Source organism: Nicotiana tabacum, chromosome 1 (genome assembly GCF_000715075.1).
Source record: "Nicotiana tabacum cultivar K326 chromosome 1, ASM71507v2, whole genome shotgun sequence".
NCBI classification, from domain to species: Eukaryota; Viridiplantae; Streptophyta; class Magnoliopsida; order Solanales; family Solanaceae; genus Nicotiana; species Nicotiana tabacum.
This window is the reverse complement of record NC_134080.1, coordinates 79403185-79423978: the sequence shown is the minus strand read 5'-3', so window position 1 is coordinate 79423978 and position 20794 is coordinate 79403185. Positions and strand designations below refer to the sequence as shown.

General features: G+C 39.9%; 1 long non-coding RNA gene across 1 annotated transcript; it reads left to right on the top strand.

The window, feature by feature from the left end:
• Nucleotides 1-532: 532 nt before the first annotated feature.
• On the top strand, nt 533-20448 carry LOC142180309 (uncharacterized). Its single transcript, XR_012708741.1, has 3 exons — nt 533-1498; nt 15581-15653; nt 20136-20448. It is a non-coding gene; the product is annotated as an uncharacterized LOC142180309 (long non-coding RNA).
• The last annotated feature ends 346 nt before the right edge of the window (nt 20449-20794 follow it).

Genomic DNA, 20794 nt, shown 5'->3' with positions numbered 1-20794 from the left:
TCAGATACCAGGGCTCGGTCACATTTTCCTTTCTTTTAGCTTTCGGTTTCCCTAAATAAGGGTCGGGTCAAAAAACCTGTCTAGTCGTTCTTTGTCTGAAAATACTTTGTCTTTTCAGTCAAAGAGGGGCATGTAAATATTTAGTTTATGCCTATATCGCCATTTCATCTCATTTTGACTCTTTTACTTTATTTCGTCACAAAAAATAAAAAATTACAAAAAAATTGTAATTCACGTATCTTTCATAAATTTAAATAAAAAAATGCAAAATAGGATCTTATTTTCTTTATCTGTATATAATCTTGAAAATACAAAAATAGTCACAATTTTACATAGTAATTGTGTTCTTGTTCTCGAAAGAAAGGAAAAGGTTCCAAAAATATATTTTTAACTGGTCTACTCTATCCTTTTCAAGTTAAGGATTTTAATAATTGAATTTTGAGTAGTTAACGTTTTTTTTATCTTTCTATATTAATAAAGTAGGAGTAATATTTTATTTTATTAACCAAAAATAAAGAAAGAAAAGAAAATAGAAAAAAAGGAGCCAATCACGTTGGGCCATGTGGCAAAGATTCTCCATTATCCACTCCCTAACAAACTCACATGCACCCCCATTTTAGTCCCACTAACGTTTTGGCCAAGAAAAAACTGAAAAATATTCCTTTCGTGGGGACCACAATTCCTATCTTCTTTTATTTCTACAATATATACACACACGCTAATATATAGAGGGGGAATAGACACAAAATACTGAGATCTGAAAAAGGGAGGAGAACGAGCAACTTTTCTCCATGGAACTTAGCTGAAGCTTCAGACCTCACCCCGAAATTCCAGAGACAGCTGCCATACACACAAAAATGACCTTTCCCCTAACCTATCTTCTTCTTCATGGATACAAGAAGCTAACCCTAGGACATAGAGCTTCAGCCGCAAGAACAAAAAAGAACAGAACCACACCCCATCGTCGATCTTCTTCTTCTGGAAAAACCAGCGAACCAAAACCATAGAGACCCCACGATCTTCATCTTCTTCAACCTTGAGCATACAGCAACAATCCTAGGACCCCTAACCCAGCACGGAAGCTTCAACCGCTAATCACCTATCGAGAGTAGTTGCTGCTCTTTTTGTCTTCCTCCTCCAGCAGCTCGCTGGAAAAATGAGCTCCAGTAGCTCGTCGGATTAACGAGCTCCAGCCGAGAAACAATGAACCAGAACACCAAACGCTTCTGCTCATTGCAAAATCTCCACCAAACCACGATATTAACTCCATTACCTCACACCAAAACCTGCTGGAAACCAGCAACAATAGCTTCGATAACTGGCCGGAAATCCAGCAGAAACTATGAGCACGTAACTCCATCACCTCTCCTGTTCGAGTAAGATTCGAGGTCGCTTGTTGGTTGTTCCATTCGGCGTCTCCGGTCGTGGTTCTGGATTCGGGTTCATTATTCCCGTTGATGTCTTTGTCTTGATTTACAAGAGAATTTTCAAACAGTTCGTAAGTCTCTTTTTTCGTTTTCATTTGGATTTGTTTTTTATTTAGTATCTTGTTTTATTTACTTAGTTCTTTAATAAATATTTACTATTGGCTTCTACTGTATTATGCTTTGGTATTGTGATTTTATTTTTGGTTTTGATAAAGGTTCTAAATCTGATTGTTAAAGAATTTGTAAAGATTAATCTTTTCGCTAGGAAAATATGTGGGTACAAATAAGAAAGTGTACTGTTTCTTGGCCTGTTTGGTTTGAATTATTTAGGAAATTTATTCTTAGACAAATGGTAAAATATAGTCAATTCAATGAAATGATGGTTTTATTTGCTCAATATATTTTGGACATTAACAAGACACTAATTCTGATTGTGATATGAGATTGTTTTGAAACAGGTAAATTGATCCAAACAAAAATACCCATATTGTAATGAACATTCGTAGTTTGTTTTAGTTGAGCACAATCTTTTAAAATAATTTGAGGTGCACCATGCTGAATAAAATCCCAAAATTCATGGCCCTCACTTGATTTATTTTAACCCTTTAGAAATCGAGGTGTACCACTAGTTGAATTTTCCATGGCCCTCGCAAAGTTGAAAGTGTATAGTTGCTTTAGGCGTGCTATTTAAAAAATTACATTCATAAACTCGGGTGTGCATTTCATGTGACCCAAATCTAAATCATAACAACGTTAAATAAAATTTGTCTCGGACTGCAGGTGCATTTCATGTGGCATGGTCCAAAGACGTGTTTTAGATGACGTTGAAATATTTCTTAAAACGAATAAAAGCGGTTTAAAAGTAAAATGCACATAGGTTTGAAAGTTTTCTAAAATTAGATAATTGAGCCAATAATAACAGTTGAGTGACCGTGCTAGAACCACGGAACTCGGGAATGCTTAACACCTTCTTCCGGGTTAACAAAATTCCTTACCTGGATTTCTGTGTTCGCGGACTGTGAAACAGAGTCAATCTTTTCCTCGATTCGGGATTTGAACCGGTGACTTGGGACACCATAAAAGTGGCGAATCTGAGTCTTTAAATAATTAATCCCGTTTTGATTGTCACTTTAAGTTGGAAACAACTCCCTTATACCCTTCAAGGTAGAAAAAGGAGGTGTGACACAGCCCTTAATAAGTGTGAACCAGAATGATTTATGCACACTCCTTCGTGAACTTCTCTCATCACATAGTCATCTTCCGATGTCCCTAAACATCGAGCCAACATTCCTTAAGACGACCTCCGATGTGATTGACTGTCAACAAGGCAATAGCGAACAACTTTCGCAATACCAATCCACGTCTTGTACCAAATGCAACAGCTGAACAACTGCACCAAAATCAACTCCTTTAATTTCCTTAGACGATCCTAAATTGGCCAATGTGTCCGCCTCTACGTTCTCTTCCCTTGGGATATGGATAATCGACCATTCCCTGAATTGGGAAAGCAAAACTTGTACCTTATTCAAGTATCATTGCATGCGATCCTCGATCTAATTCAAGTCCTTCAATTAAAGCCTTATACTCGGCTCTATTATTAGTCAAAGGTATATTTCTAAAGGCCTGTCTCAAGGTCTCTCTCGAAGGTGTGATTAACACTATGTCGAGACCATATCCTTTTACGTTGGAGGCTCCATCGGTAAACAAAGTCCATACACTGAAAATAGTATCTGATACTAGAGATGTTTCCTTAGCAGCTAAAGGCATCATACCAGGACTAAAATCAGCCATAAAGTCGGCCAAAACTTGTGACTTGATTGCAGTCCTAGGTTTATATTCAATGTCAAATTCACTAACTTCGACTGTCCATTTAGCTAATCGACCCCATAATTCAAGCTTATAAAGGATGTTTCTCAAACGGAAAGTCGTCACAACGGCTATGGGATGACATTAAAAATAAGGCCTAAGATTTTGAGAGGCGACTACGAGAGTTAGGGCCAACTTTTCAAGGTGCGGACAACGTGTTTGCGCTCCTGATAAACTTTACTAACATAATAAATAGGAAATTGCATAACTTCCTCTTCTCGGATCAGAACTGTAATCACCGCAACCTCCGAAACTGCCAAATAAATTAATAACTACTCCCATTCCTTCAGTTTTGACTAGACAAGTACCTCTTTAGGTCTTTTAATGCCTTCTAGTATTTGGAGTACACGAAAAATCATTCTTCTTTTTCAAGAGTGAAAAGAAATGGTGTTACTTTTCTGAAGACCTCGAAATGAACCTACTAAGTACCACCAACCAGCCTGACAACCTCCGAACTTCTTTTACACTTGCTAATTTGTCAGGGATATCTTCTATGGCCTTGATCTGGTTGGGTGGGGAGTCAGATCAGGCCAACGGTCCTGCTCCGCTTTATACTAAGAGAGTGTGGTTGGGTCTGACTCCGTTATAGGGCTAGTACGCCGAGCAGCTTCGAATTCTGCTGTGCCGGTGCACAAAGCAAGCACACAACGACTGCGTAAATCTTTGGTCTGTCTATCATTGCCCATGTTGGGCTGACTCCTTTTTTTAGGCAAGAAGACCACTAGTTGAATTATTAAACTATTAAGACTAACTGAAAGGATTGAGCTTCATGTTGTATTTCCTCAAAATATCAAATATCTCTTGTAGATGAGCCAAATGATCTCCTGTATTAAGAGACTTAACTGACATATCATCAATGTAAACCTCCATAGTTTTACTAATTTGTTGTTCAAAAATCTTATTAACAAGCCTTTAGTAAGTGGATCCGGCATTGTTAAGCTCAAAAGGCATAACATTATAGCAGTATGTGCCAAAATTTGTGATAAATGAGATTTTTTTCTTGATATTCTGGGTGCATCATAATTAGATTATACACGGAATAGGCATCAAGAAATTGTATACACATGCTCGGCCATAGCATCAATCATTTGGTCAATATTCGACAATGGAAAAAAGTCCTTAGGGCAATGAATTATTCAAATCTTTATAATACAAACATGTTAGCTAAGCAATCAAGATAATTTACCTCTCGAATTGAACCAATATTCAGTAACCGAGTTACCTCTTCTTTAACAAACTTGCTTCTAACCTCTACTATCGGTCATTTCTTCTTCCTTATTAGAGTGAAGTTAGGGTCCAAACTTAGCTTGTGGACAGCTATTTCCAACAGAATACCTACCATATCATAATGAGACAACGCAAAACAATCGACATTAGCTTTAAGAAAATCAATAATTTTAAGTCTTAGTTCTTGGCTCAGCCCCATTCCCAAGTGGAACTTCCTTTCTAAAAACTCCGTGAACAAGGCCACTAGTTCGAGCTCCTCTACGATCGATTTGGTTGCATCTGTTTCCTCTGATACCTGAAAAGACCTTAGTACTTGATAGAAATTCGATGACTCTTCTCCTCCATTATCTTCAATCAGAATGGATGAGGGCACCGGTTCCTGTAGTTGCTATTTTCTTGTTCATTTTGCCTTGCTACTGGACAAGGTAACTGCATTCATTTCTCTCGCAGCTAGTTGATGTCCTCTAATCTATTTGACACCTTCTAGTGTGGGGAACTTCAGCAGCTGATGGTAAGTCAATGACACAACCTTCATTTCATTATTCCATGGCCTTCCAAGGATTACGTTGTATCTCATTTCACCATCTACCACTTCAAACAGAGTGGTCTTCGTTATGCCTTCAATTTGCATGGTAGTAAAATCTCTCCTTAGATAATTACCCCTTCAGTATGCATGCCAGTAAAATCTCTCCTCAGATCGTTACAAGTGAACCCGGTCAGAAGCTTTGTTTCCAGAATTATGTTTCTGATTAACTTTGCTGGTTCCAAAACTCTACATTGAATGATATTGGCTGAACTAATTGGATCCATCAATACACGTTTAATTTTAAAATCTAAGACATTAAGTGATATTATCAAAGCATCATTGTATGGTAAAAAGAGGCTATCAACATCTTCTTCCGTAAATATGATTTCATCATCTTCTGATGCTTTACGAATCCTCTTGTCGTGAGTTACTAATATATTTGTCTTCTTTGGTGCTGAAGATGTAACTCCAATTATTTAATCTCCACCAAAGATCATGTTTATTGTTAGACGTGGTGACCCTGCAATCAATTTGGATGGCTCCGCAACATCTCGATTTTTCCATAATTGTTTTTGGCCGGATCACTCATAAATTCTCTAAGGTGACCATTCTTCAATAGCGTTGCAACCTCTTCAGGAAGGTGTCGGTAGTCCCCAATTCTATGGCCATGCGTTCCATGGAATTCACACTGCATATTAAGATCCCTTTGACTAGGATCCAATCGAATTAGTTTCAAAAATCTTGCCTCCTTAATGTTTCTCACAGCCTAAACCTGCTCTACTAAACTATTGTTGAAGTTGTAGTCAGATAACTGAGGGTATGCTAAATCCGGGGACCCTAATGGTTCCTTCTATTGTAAAGTTCTACTATTCCGACCACGATCCATCCTTCTATCGGAAGCAAACCTGTTCGATGACTAAAATGCTGCACTCTTACGCCTATCAACTCTTTTGTAAGGCTGAAAATGGCTCCTAGAAGACCTCCGGTCCGAGTCGAAATCATTTTAAATTTTTCCTGATTCTGGTCACAATTGCAACCCTTTGCTGACACCTAAGATCTCAGTTGATCATCTTCGATTTTGATCTTTGATTCATAATGATTATGGACATCTGCCCATGTGGTTGCCTGAATTCCAACAAACTTTCCTTTAACTTTCTGGAGGAAACGGAGCTTAGTGGATTTAGACCTTTGGTGAACGCTTTAGCCGCCTACTCATCTTATACTACCGGCAACAACATCATCTCCTTTTGAAATCAAATTATAAACTCTCGCAACAGTTCAGTCTCTCTTTGAGAGATTCTGAATTTGTCTGCTTTCCTAGATTGGAATTTTCTTGATCCAACATGAGATTTGATGAAAGAATCTGCGAGCATTTCAAAAGAGTCAATGGAATGTTCAGCTTAAAGAGAATACTAAGTTAAAGCACCCTTCATTAAGGTTCTGCCAAATTTCTTCAACAAAACAGATTTGATCCCATGCACGGCCAAGTCATTTCTCTTTACTGTCGTAGTGTAAGTTGTGATATGCTCTTATAGATCTAAAGTCCCATTATACTTCGTATATTGGGCATATTGAATATTTTCGAAATCAGTTCTAGGGTCGCACTTGGTTTGAACGGCAATTGTGTATACTTCTTTGAATTTGGTCCCTTCAACACCGGTGGTTCTCCCGGGATCTGATCCATCCGAGCATGGAATTCTTTAGCCTTTTGATCCATTCATTCATTCGTTTCCCTCATGAATATCATGAGCTTAGTCTTGAAAAGGTCATTAACATTGTTGTCATTCCTGGATCCACTACCTCCACTACTTGCTTTATTTTCATTAAAACCAAACTCCTCTCTTAGGGCAATGTTACCGATTCTTGGCATTGTTTGATATGCAGGAAAGCTGGGAAGAACTCGAATTCCACCATTGAAATTATTGGACGCAACCGAAAGCGCCTGTTTCAACTCTGTCATTACCCGGTCTTGTCTTAAGAGATGCTTCATGATTTTCCTTTGTTATTCCCTCAAAATTTTGACTGTTTCAACAATATGTTTAACATCCACATCATCAGGAGTTGAATTTCTCACATGTCGAGGATTTTATTTTTCACGAATAGGCGTTGTTTCATCTCCTTCATTGTGAGTCTTGCTAGTTGAATCATCACGCTAGAACACATCCTCACGTTCGTTGTGTGTTCAAACATTGTAAGAATTGGTCATATCATTAGTTGGCATATCTGTTACTAGAGAAAAGAATCAAATTGCGTTAGTAACAGATGAATAGATCAAAGAAATTACACAATTGTCTATGCCCCACGATGCGCGCCAACTGTTTACCCCTAAACGGTATAGTTGCATTTGTAACTTGGTTTATAGACGCGTGAATTAACTTGATCCAAGAATATAAAATAAGTAAAGATAGAAATAAGTTTGTTAAAATAATTTAAAGAATATACAAGCTTGGTTGTGAACTTAGCTTCTCCGAAAGCAATAATAAGAGCAATACAGTCAGACCTCTCTATAACAACATCGCTATACAACAGTCATTCACTATAAAAGTCAAATTTTTAGGTAAGCAATTTTTAAACTATGTTATAATATATGTTCTCTATAATAGCATTTTGCTGTAATAGCCAAAAAAATTCGAAACAAACGATGTTGTTATAGAAAGGATTGACTATATTAAGAACAAAAAAGAGAGAATAGTTTTGTAGAATAAGAGCAGATTTTAGCTTTTGTGTACATATAATTTTTCATGTCCAGCAATGGATACAAATTCTTCTATTTACAGCTATATTCAGGAAGACAAGATCCACAAATAAAGATCTTCTTTAATGTGAATAAAACTCTCCTTCATGGATGCATAATGGTTGAGCGTTAATACAACGATTCTTTGTAACGGCTTCTCATTGAATGCTATCTTTTTCAACCGATGTCTTCCTTTCAAATCTTCGTTCTCAGTTCCAATGCCGTTGGAACTTGTTCAACAGCGGTCACATATTTTTATGCGGTGCCAACTATTTGTCGACTCATATCTTACATGTCTTTAGTTCCACGTGTCATCTCGCCGTTCATTCACATGTCGCTAATTAATTTTACCCCATACAATGCTCCTACATGTTTTATCTAAATAAGTATTTAAAGTTCAATTCTTCTATCAATTTTTTATTGGAGTACTCGACTTAATTTTCTATTAGAGCTCCACAATTGAAATTAAGTTGTTGTCTAATAAAAATAAAATATTTAATTCAAATAGGTTAAAATACGAAATAGCCTCACATCAGCACGAAAAGGCATACTATTATTTATTTCATCTTTTGGATACTATTAATGGCGATACAAATTTTGTCCCTAATTTCTCATTAACATCTCGGCCAAGGATACAGTTGTAATTTGAAGGAACGGACGGAAGTAAAGGGAATCCTTGTGACGTAGTTTAATACTCTTGAGCACTCATTGTTTGACTCGTTATTAACAAGGCACGTCGCTAGTCGACAGTGATCTATTCTACATATTTCTCTATTTATAGTGAATGTCTGTTAATTATATTATACATACTTGGAGAACTAGCTTTGGCCGAGAGGTCAACAAGTATCGTAGCCAGAAATTTCATTAATGATATTTAAATTTAAAACAATTAATTAGAAAATATTTGCATATATTAATAACTTGAATCTTGGGAAGTTTCCAAAAGCAATAGATTATCTAGTGAGAATATGAAATGAATGATTTTGAAAAGATTTAAAAATAGAAGATTTTAAAGTGATTCCAATGAGTACTCCAATGATTACGAGATTGCTTAATATATATAAAGATTCATTTAAGCCTCATGAAAAACGAGGGAGAATTTCTTGGTCTTGAATACTATTGTATTGGTAAAAATCTGACCATCATAACTGGGTTGCCCGACACCCCGTCTCAGCAATCGGGTAGTGAAAGTCAATAAGAGCCCACTCCATTTCCCTTCTGAGACATTCGACGAATCGAAAAGAGTAACGCCTAAAGTCATGACCAGGATGCACTATTGACTAGAAAGTGTCGATTGACACAAAGGGTAAAGGGGTTTCGACTATATATAGCCAAGGAAGACTTTCTATTAAAGGAGGGCTTCTGGATCCTCTAAAAGAAAAAAGGAAAAAGACAAAAAAAAAAAGTTCCTTTCTTGTATCCCATAAGAAAGGAAACGATTGTAATTCTCCTTCCTCGTCGATTGATGAGGATGGCAATGTTGAATCTTAATAAGATTGATCATATTTCCTTCATCCCATATGCAATTATCATTATTAAATTTTCTCGGTCTGGAATTAACTAAGTTTGACTATGATTTACCCCTCCATCTTTAGTTGATTTGTTTAAAAAGGTTTTAACATCTTTTGAGTCAAATAATTTGGTGCCATCTGTGGGGATTTCTTAGTGAAAACTCCAAGTTTTTCCCATATCAAGTCTGAGAAACACATTCATTCACCGAGAAAAGCACGAAGGGAGAATCTAACTCACGCGAGACATAAGGACAACGCGTTAAGGGAAGGAGAGCCGAGCAGGTTCACCGAACCTGGAATTCCTCACCCCATCAGCTGTAAATATTATAAACAAGGCAAATGGTGCTTCAAAACTGGCTCTCCCCCACCGAACCACCGGACGAAAGCAAAAAAAATCTCACCCTCACCTCCCATACTTCGTCAGGGCAAGCACATAAGATCTGCGCGGATGAACGTACATAAGAACATCTAGATTGAAGAACAAAAAGTACTTCAATACAGCCGAAACCCTCCCTGCCGGCAGCATCTCCGAGCTGAACGGCCAAAGTCAGACAAGAAAACTATAATGCGTGCACAGCACGAGCCTATGTGAAATGTTGACGTCTCTTGTCCACCAGCGTTGCACCATCTGATGCAAGCAATACCAAACAAACTGGGACTCCCGCGGAAGATGCCCAACCCTCCAAAAACTGGGACTCACGACGGGCTATTATTTCAACAAGTTTGAAATAACACCCTCCAAGGCCAAGGGCCTTTGTCATCAAAAAAGAAAGATTCGACCTTGATCGAACGACGACGGGCTGTTATTTCAACAAGTTCGAAATAACACCCTCCAAGGCCAAGGGCTTTCGCCATCAAAAAAGAAAGGTTTGACCTCGATCGAACGACAACGGTCTGTTATTTCGACAAGTTCGAAATAACACCCTCCAAGGCCAAGGGCCTTTGCCATCAAAAAGAAAGGTTCGACCTCGATCGAACGATGACAGGCTGTTATTTCGATAAGTACGAAATAACACCCTCTAAGGCCAAGGGCCTTCGCCATCAAAAAAGAAAGGTTCGGCCTCGATCGAACGACGATGGGCTATTATTTCGACAAGTTCAAAATAATACCCTCCAAGGCCAAGGGCCTTCGCCATCAAAAAAGAAAGGTTCAACCTCGATTGAATGACGACAGGCTGTTATTTCGACAAGTTCAAAATAACACCCTTCAAGGCCAAGGACCTTCGCCATAAAAAAAGGGGTTCGACCTCGATCGAACGACCACGGGCTTTTATTTCGATTAGTTCGAAATAACACCCTTTGAGGCCAAGGGCCTTCGCCATCAAAAAAGAAAGGTTCGACCTCGATCGAACGACGACAGGCCGACATTGCGATAAGTTCAAAATGACATCATCAAAGGTCGACAACCAACGAAAGAAAAGAAAAACCGAGACTCGTTGGACGATCCTCTATCTTGCACAAAAGCCATAAGCAATTGGAATAAAAAGTGAAGTACAAGGCAAATAGCGAAGAAGATAACTTTTATTTATGCAAAGTCACAGTGCGGGCTACCACCGCCTACATATGGCCCAGACCAACTAATGAAAAAAATGAAGAAGAAACGAACAAACGACAGTCAACAAACAAAATAAAAATAAAAACAAAGGACAACATTCTTCATTCGGCGTCATCACCGCCGTCACCATCACAACTATCATCACCGTCTCCACGAGGTTCACCATTATCATTATCCGCACCCCTATCGCCTTTGGGCGTCGCCGCATCGTATCCACCGTTAATGTGAGCCTCACGAGCTTTCGCTCGCGCTTCTTCATAAACAGCTTCAGCCACGGTTCCCGCTTCCCACAATCTCTTATATATGTCCCGCTGGGCTTCAGCCTAAACCCAGAGCTCAAGCATTTGGCGAGGAACGGCAGCGGAAGACGACTCAACATGGGCCTGTAATCGCTCATTTTCTGCTTACAAGGCCACGACTCGATCTCCCAGAATCGACGCCTCCTGATCAATCATGCCAATGCGCTCCTGGGGCCTCGCCTCCCTAAGGGTAGTTGTCGCTCTCTCCGACTCCTGTTTAGATTGGAGCACGCGGATGTTGTCCTCCAGGGCCGCTGCCCTCGCCAAAGCCTTATACCAAGCTCTCTCGATGTTCTCCAAACCAGCGACTTTTCTCTCCATCGCGGTCAATTTTCTCATCCACTCTGTGCTCATCACCTCGACATTGACCAGGTTCTGGTCCATATCTAATTGCATTGACCTCAACCTACCCTACAAATTCTCATACTCCGTTGCGATCCCCTTACCCAACTCGAGCTCCTCGTCCTTAATGCGGAGTTGCTCCTCGAGTTCGATCTTGCTACGGATTGTCTGCATCAATTCCTGGTCCCTTTTCTCCAACTCCTCACCAAGAGCCCTATTACGAGGATCCGTCCTCAGTCGCTCATGCATCTCGCAACATCTATCACGGTAGCGACGGTATTTCTCCAGCATCTTCAAGAAAAACCTTGCCCGGATGTTAGCCCTGAGAATGTTTTCCACTTCTACCATGTATGTCTAGAAATTATAAAGACGGGGTTAAACTAGTGCTTTCGAAAAAGGGGAAAGCATAAAGCAAAAACAAAATGCAACATACCCTTATGCCCATGACGGCCACCTCATCCCTCAACTCAGTATCAGGGCATCCTGAAGGGACTCATTCTCAGCTTCTGATCATAACAGGCTAAATTGCGGTTCCAAATCCTCCCCTTCCGCCAAGAGGTTAACGCCTAAAGGGATTTGAAGATCACAGGTCGAGTCCCCTGCATTAACTACCGAATGAGTATGGCCCTCCTCGAACATCCTAACATTATCCGGGTCCAGGTCTGACTCAGATTCATACTCGTCAACCACCACGCCTTTTCCCCTTTCCGTTGCTAAAGGAGGAGCACAACCCACTACAGAAGATGAGGGCACTTCTGAAGTCACAACAGTGGTGCCAGAGGTCTGGTTCTCTACCATGACAAGATATTGACCAGCAGTAACAGCAGGGACTTCTGATTGAGCCAAGACGGTAGCTGGAGTTTCTGATTGCTGATCACGGGTGCCGAAAACTTCAATGGTCGGCTCCGCCCCTATGGAGGGAACCACAATAACACCCTCTCCAGAGCCCGTTGAGGGAGAATTGTCCAGGCAAATCACTGTTGGGGGCGCCATCTCAAACTCTACTCTTCATCTCTTAGACGGCCCCTCCTCCTCTCCAATAAATGTTGACTCGTTCGTGGGATGAGTAACATTGGTCGGGACCTCGTCCTGAGAAGAGACCCTCGCTGGAGTAACCAAGGCCGCAGATTCGACGGAAGCAGCCCTCAATAAAGGTCGTGCAGTAGACACTGTGATAGGGAGAGCAGATAAAGTCGGCTGGCGGAAAGCTAGCTGAGGTGCCCTTGCTCTTTGCACCCTCACTGGCAACGACGAATAGTGCTTAAGAGGCTAAATAAAAGAAAAAGAGAAGAGGGCAGTACATAAAGGCGTCGTCACACCTGTGAGGGGTCTGCATCCGAACCTCTTATGAAAGGTCGGCCATGTGCGAATTCCCACTGTATGGGGAAGAATGGCCTCCAGCCATTCGCGAATCCCTTCGATGGGCGGCAGGGGTAATCTCTCAGCTACTAAGATGAGTCGGTTTAGTAATCAAGGAAAATGGTAAATCATTTCACTAAATAATGGTGCAAACTTACGTGTGAAGTTCCATCTCTCAGGGAATCCCGTTGGGTCCGCCACAATGTGTTCGGTCCACACATAAAAGTAATTCTCATAGAAATTACGATTGGTCATGTCATCCATTTTCACCACCAGACTCCTCGACCCCCGAGGATGCATGTGGATCATCAAACCGCAGATCAGTTGAGGAGCAAAGATGCTAAGCATATGGTCCAAGGTAACCTCATGACCGGCAAGTTTTGCATACTTTAGCAGCATAAGGAATAACTTGTACAGATAAGGCAAAATTTTGGTAGGGCACACTTCGTAGAAACGGCAAAAATCCACCACCAACATGGGAAGAGGAAGTGTGTACCCTACAATGAAGGGGTAAGCGTAGAACACGCAGTACCCAGGACGGTCGAAGTGAACTCTGTCATCCCCCTCCACCGGCCGTATATCGACGTAATTGAGGATTCCCCACCTTTCCCTCGACTATATGATCCCTCTTTCTCTTATAATGGAAGCGACGGGTTCCGGCTGCGCTCTACCACTACAACTAAAGTCAGTCGCCTCTATCCCGGTGCTAGGCAACATCTCAACCACCGAGGGAACCTCCTCATCCTCCGCCGCATATGCCCCTCCGGTAACCTTAACAGAATTCTCTAGTACCGGATTAGTGGTAGGAAGATTGTCGTGAGAAGAATCATCAGCCATTTTTAGCAGAAAACGCGCCAGAAGAAGTAATAAGAAGAAGAGAGGAAAGGTTTCAGTGAACAAGAAGGTAAGCGGAAATTCGAGGTAGCAAAAAGAGCAATATCTGAAGAACTCTCTCAAGCGAAAGATGAAGTGAATCAATCAAATAACAAGTTTCCTCTATTTATAAGGGACATAAATTGCCCAAGCGCGAAACCCAAGAGTCGCCATTTGTCGATTGACACAAAGGGTAAAGGGGTTTCGACTATATATAGCCAAGGAAGACTTTCTATTAAAGGAGGGCTTCTGGATCCTCTAAAAGAAAAAAGGAAAAAGACAAAAAAAAAAAGTTCCTTTCTTGTATCCCATAAGAAAGGAAACGATTGTAATTCTCCTTCCTCGTCGATTGATGAGGATGGCAATGTTGAATCTTAATAAGATTGATCATATTTCCTTCATCCCATATGCAATTATCATTATTAAATTTTCTCGGTCTGGAATTAACTAAGTTTGACTATGATTTACCCCTCCATCTTTAGTTGATTTGTTTAAAAAGGTTTTAACATCTTTGAGGCCTTAAAACCCTTTTTTAGCATCACCTCAATTTGCGTGCACAGTCCGGGCGCCTAGCCGGAAAGCCTATATGTAAAAATCTGTGAAATATGATACATTTTGACAATAAAATAAATTAATTTGATTTCGGTCAATATTTTGGGTAAACGGACCCATACCCGTGATTTGACGGTCCCGGAGGGTCCGTAGAATAATATGGGACTTGGGCGTATGCCCGGAATCGAATTCTGAGGTTCCAAGCCCGATAAATGAATTTTTGAAGAAAATTGTTTTCTGAAATTGATTATAAGGTTTGGAAATGAATTTTGATTAAAAACTTGATAGTATTTGGCTCGTATTTTGGTTTTGGCGCCCGGTACAGGTTTTATATATGACTTAAGATAATCCTGTGAAGTTTGTTAAGAAACAGAATCCATTTGACGTGATTCAGACTCTAAATGCAAAATTTGATGTTTAAAGAAGTTTTGAGAAATTTCATTGATTTTGAGGCTTAATTCGATGTTCATGATGTTATTTTGGTGATTTTATTATACCAATAAGTCCGTAGGATGTTTTTAAGGTTGTACACATATTTGGTTTGGAGCCCCGAGGGATCGGGTGAGTTTTGGATAGGCCACGAGGTGCATTTCGGACTTAGAAAATTGCAGGTTTTTCAGCTGTGTATAGCAGGCCTGCAGGCTTCACATTTGTGAATCCTGGCTCGCAAATGCAATATTGCAAATGCGAGCGGCTTGTTACAATTGCGAAAGAAGCCCAGGCTAGCTCCCTCTGGCAAATGCGAGACGATCTTCGCAAATGCGAAGTTTCCCATTTTGGCCAGTGATCGCAAATGCGATGCCTGGTTCGCAATTCCCAGCTCGCAAATGCGAGCCTCCCTTTGCATTTCCCAACCCAGCAGAACTTTTATACTTAGACGATTTTTAACCCATTTTTCACATCTTTTCAAAACACAAACTCCCTAGGGTGATTTTTCAAGAACAACTCTTTTTCCAAATAGATTGTAAGTTAATTTTAACTCATTTCCTTCAATCATTAACATCTTTTAACATGATTTCAACTCAAAATCAATAATTTTCATGGGGGAAATTGGGTGTTTTGGGTAGAACCTAGGTTTTTCAAAAATTGGGGATTTGGACCTCGATTTGAGGGCCGATTTCAAAACAAATTATATATTTGGGTTCGTGGGGGAATGGGTAATCGGATTTTGGTTCAAACCTCAGGTTTTGACCATGTGGGCTCGGGGGTGATTTTTTATTTTTTGGGTAAAACTTTGGAAAACTCATTTTCATGCATTGGGGTTGATTCATTTAGCATTTATTGATGTAATTAAGTAACTTGTGGCTAGATTCGAACGAATTGATGGTGGAATCAAGGGGTAAAGCTATAATTGAAACGTGAATTGTGTTCGTGACATCGAGGTAAGTGTTTGGTCTAACCTTATCTTGAGGGATTATGAGTTGTGTATTATTTGTTACATGTTAATTGTGGAGTACGACGTATAGGCATGGTGACGAGTATCTATACGTTGGTGACGAGCATGCCCGTGAGTCTTGTATTATAATTGTTATGACTCTGCTGTGGTTTATAACGCTTCATATGTTATTATCATCATTGTTCCCTTATCGGGATGTTTGTATTTATATTAATGTTCCCTTGCCGGAATGTTTGTTTTGATAGTATTGTTCCCTTGCCGGGATGTTTGTTTGATATTATTGTTCCCTTGCCGGGATGTTGTTGGAATATCATTGTTCCCTTGCCGGAAAGTTGTTATATTGCTCCTGTTCCCTTGTCAGGATTCCTTATGATTATTATTGGTTTGTAACTGGGATCGGGTGGCACGCCGCCACGGAAATATATGAAATAAGAGCGGGTGGCGTGCCTACCACAAGATAATCGAAATGGGAGCGGGTAGCATGCCTGCCACAAGATATTTAAAAAGGGAGCTGGTGGCACGCCTGCCACAAGATACATGAAATGGGAGCATGTGGCATGCCTGCCACAAGATATGTGAAATGGGATCGGGTTGCATGCCTGCAACGAGGTAAATGAAATGAGATCGGGTTGCACGCCTGCAACTAGATGTGAAATGAAAGTGAAAGCTGCCTTTGTTTTCCTTATCCTTGTTAGTAGTTGGATTTTGGTTCCTTTATAATTCTCCTGATATTCTGTTTTTACCTGTTATTCCCCGAAGCATGTTTTCCCCCTCCCACCTTTATTTGTTTATTCCTGCTTTACTTTCCGATGTATATTATATAACTGCACAGGTTTATTTGGTGATCTGGTCCTAGCCTCGTCACTACTTCACCAAGGTTAGGCTAGGCACTTACCAGCACATAGGGTCAGTTGTGCTGATACTACACTCTACACTATGTGTAGATCTCGGAGCAGCTCTTGGACCGTAGTTTGGAGCCTACCTTCAGTTCAGCTAGAGATCCTGAGTTAGGCCTTCTGGCATAGCCCTGGCGTCTCCTCTATCTTTTATTTCCTATTTCATCTTTTTGCTTCAGAAACAGTGTGTCTTTTATTTTCAGACCTTGTATTTGGCAGTCTTAGACCGTCTGTGATACTGTGACACTAGGTTTTGGGTGTTTATACATTATCGCTTTATGTTTGTTAAAAAGAAATAAATGGGTAATGAAGTAAGTAGTTTAAAGGATTGGCTTGCCTAGCTCACATTAGTAGGCGCCATCATGACTCCCGAGGGTGGGAAATCCAGGTCGTGACAAGTTGGTATCAGAGCTCTAGGTTACATGGGTCTCACAGTCCACAGACAAGCTTAGTAGAGTATGAGGGATCGGTACGGCGGCGTCTGTATTTATCCCCAGAGGCTACAGAGTTAGGAAAACTTCACATTTATTCTTTCCTATCATGCGGTTTGGTTTCTCAATGCTAATTGAATATCTACTCTATTCCTTCGTAGATGGCGAGAACACACGCTTCCTCATCCATTGACCAGCAGCCCAAGCCCCCAGCAGTAGCTCCCACGAGGGGCAGAGGGCAAGGCCGAGGCCGTGCTAGAGGTCGAGGTAGGGGCAGAGCTCAGCCCCGAGCAACAGCACTAGCAGCGGAACCTCAGGTTGATTTTGATGATGAGGTTCCGGCCCCAGCAGTTCTGGTGGGCCCAGCTTAGGTCCTAGAGGGGTTTATTGGTACCCTAGTACTTCAGGATGCTCTGGTCTGTCTAGTGGGACTTATGGAGAGTGTCACCCGGGCAGGCTTGCTTCCTGTAGCACCAGCCGTCTCTCAGGCTGGAGGAGGAGCCTAGACTCCTGCTACTCGCACTCCGGAGTAGGTAGCTCCTCAGTTCCAAACTCTAGTAGTATAGCCAGTTAGAGCAGTTCAGCCGGGTGTGGTAGCTCAGACCGGTAATGGGGCAGCTATGTCTGCCAACGCTTTGTGGAGGTTGGATAGGTTCACCAAGCTCTTCACTACTACTTTCAGCGGTGCATCAACTGAGGATCCCTAGAATTATCTAGACAGTTGTCATGAGGTACTCAGGAACATGGGGATAGTTGAGACCAATGAGGTCGATTTTGCTACTTTTAGCTTGTCTGGATCCACCAAGACTTGGTGGAGAGATTACTGCTTGGCTAGACCAGCCGGATCGCCAGCCTTGACTTGGGAGTAGTTTACTCAGCTATTTTTGGAGAAGTTTCTCCCTATCACTCAGAGAGAGGCCTATCGGAGGCAGTTTGAGCGTCTCCAGCAGGGTTCTATGACAGTTGTGAGCACGTGATTTTTGCCTCACATGAATTACTCCTACAGAATTCCAAAATTAGATTTTTTCTTTTAATTATTTGTTATTCTAGGAATTATTATAGAATTTTTCTGATTGTTTGCATTTTCGTGTGCATGTTTAATCTTATTTAATTCATAAGAAATACAAAAAATACATTGCATTTGCATTTAGGATTTAATTTTACATTTTTTAGATTAATTAGTAAATTAGTTTGTTTTACAAAAATGGAAAAATCACAAAAAATAACTCATTTTTGCATTTTTTAATTTTTTGCTTCGAATTTTGGTAGTTTCTTTTAATCTAGTATTTTAATTAGTTATTGTAAATAATATTCTATATAATTAATATAATTTGGTAGGCTAATTTAGTTTTTAAAAATTAGTTTAGGGTTTTATTTTTAATTTGAAAAAAAAAGAGACTTGAATTTTGAAAAGAAATTGGAAGAAAAAGAAAACAAAAGAAAGAAGTCTGATTTGGGCCAAATCCACTTATTTCCTCAAGCCCATTTGTTTTAATACCTGAAACACAGTAAAACCGGCCCAATTTCCGCCCCAACCCGGTCTTCCCCACGCAGAGACCAAATGACCCCATTTTAATAGCCTTCGATCAGGACCGTTGATCTTATTTGATCGAACGGTCCGGAACTGGGGTCCATGTTACTATTTAATTGTCCTAAAGCCATACCCCCCTCAAACTCATCTCTCTTCACTCTACCATCTTCAGAGATCCGTCCTTATAAACCATAGAGTCGCCCCATTTCCCCACCACCTCAGGCAGGTGGCGCCACCTCTGACTGGCCCAAATCAACACCCCAAAAGCCTCACATCCTCCTCTTTCCGAACCCTCACTCCTATTCCCTCGAATCTTGCCAGAACCTCTCGAATCTTAAATCTAAGTTCGAACCCTAAAAGTTCAAAATCAATTTCCGTTGAACCCAGTGGCATGCATCGACTCAGGCCTTAGTTTTTCATGATTAGAAGGCTGATTCACTACAAAACTGATGTTGTTCGTTTGTTCTTGACAAAGAACAAGTGATTAGCATCAGTTTCGTGTAAGTCAGGATATCAAGTGTGATTTCAAGTTTAGGCGGTGAGTTCTCTCCATCTTTCTGTCCATTTTTGTTTTATTTTTATCTCTTATTCCTCTTTATTTCTTCTCCTTTCCTTCGGTTAAGTTTTCACCTTAATTGAAACTCGACCACGTTTCTGAGCCTAGAATTGAGTTTGTGTTCATTTGTTCTATTTGTTTCACTTTTTCACACCTTTAATGCTTTTCTCGAATTTTTGGTCTATTTAGTTTTATTAATGTCATAGTTAAACTTCTAATTTCGTCCTGTTATTTTAGTCTCATAGTTTAGTTTAATTAGGTTTATTTCGATTTAATAACTTAGTTAATTCCATGCTCACTTGTGATTAGTAATTAGTCATTTTTGTTTAGGTTTAGTTTTGAAATCATCTGAATGGCTTTTTCTTTCCTTCTGCCTTCCATAGAATACAGATTTTAGTTTGGGCTTTGGGTCTTTTCTGACCCATTTGCAAAAGGCAGCCCATGCATTTTTGGCCATTGGGTCAATTTGACCCATGATCCATGAGTTTTCTGAAGTAAATAGCAGGGGTTCAAGGGGTAGTCTAGGAATTCTAGGTGAGGGAATCTTTAATAACTGAATGGGAAGTTGTCTAGAAGGTGGGGGTTGGGACTTATGTGAAAATCTGAATTTTACACTAAGGATTGAACAGCAAAATTGAAAATTTTGGAAGGACTAATGTGCAATACTGAGTCTCTATTCTGCTGCCCTAAGGTTTGACTATAAAGGCATAGTTTCTTCTTTAGCAGGAGGGGAAGAGATTAAAAACACTGAAAAAGAAAACGGTTGAGTATTTTGTTTAAAAATTCTGATATAACACTGAAGGTTCTGCATTTATCTTTGTTTAAAAATTGCTCAGATCTCACTTGGTTTCAGCTTCTGATCTTCATTGCTTCGGTAAAATTACTAAAAATGAACAAAGTCTTGCGTTTGGGTTGAAATGGATTGAGTTCTGGATCTTTAAAAGCTTGGGTTAAGTGTTGATGTTTTATTGCTCGAATCTGGGGATCTGTTCTGCTGCTGCTGTTTCCTCCTGACCCAAAGCTTGATTTTTGGTTTTTGTTTTGCTATAATCAGGTACATGTTCCTGAATCTTATCTAATGTGATGATTAAGTTGAAGAATGAAATGGAAAATAGAAGTTTGAAGCCTAGCATTAACTTATTTGGTCATAATTTAGTCTCATTTCTTTTTGTTTTCCCTGAATCCTTGTTTTTCTGATTTATTTTGATGCATATCATTTGTTCTACTGCTAACAGTGTTCCCTCAAAAAGATGTACTTCAGTCTGTATTAATATGGGATTCAATGTGTTGTCAAGGATGGTATGGCTAGATGTTAGTTTTAATTATTGAACTCTTATCTTTTGAATGATTAAGGAAACTTTTGATGATTAAGTTGTGTAGTAGGTTGTGTCAAATGCTGTGGGTTTTATCTTTTCTGCTTTGTGATTCCAGGTTTTTAGGTGGTAATTAGTGTTACATTACTTTTGGACAAGAAAATGTTTTAGTTTATTACCTTAAGGCTTGAGCCATACATAGAGCTACCTTGATTATTTGCAAACATGTGGAATATGAGTCAATGGTTTGAATACAGATTCACTTACTCGACCATCTCATGAAATGTGATCTGTTCTTGTATGTATAGAAAACAGGCTCTATTAAGACTAAAATTTCACATAATTCCTCCTTGAGTTTGCTGAAGATTCAAGTAATCATGATTATCAAATTATTGTGTTA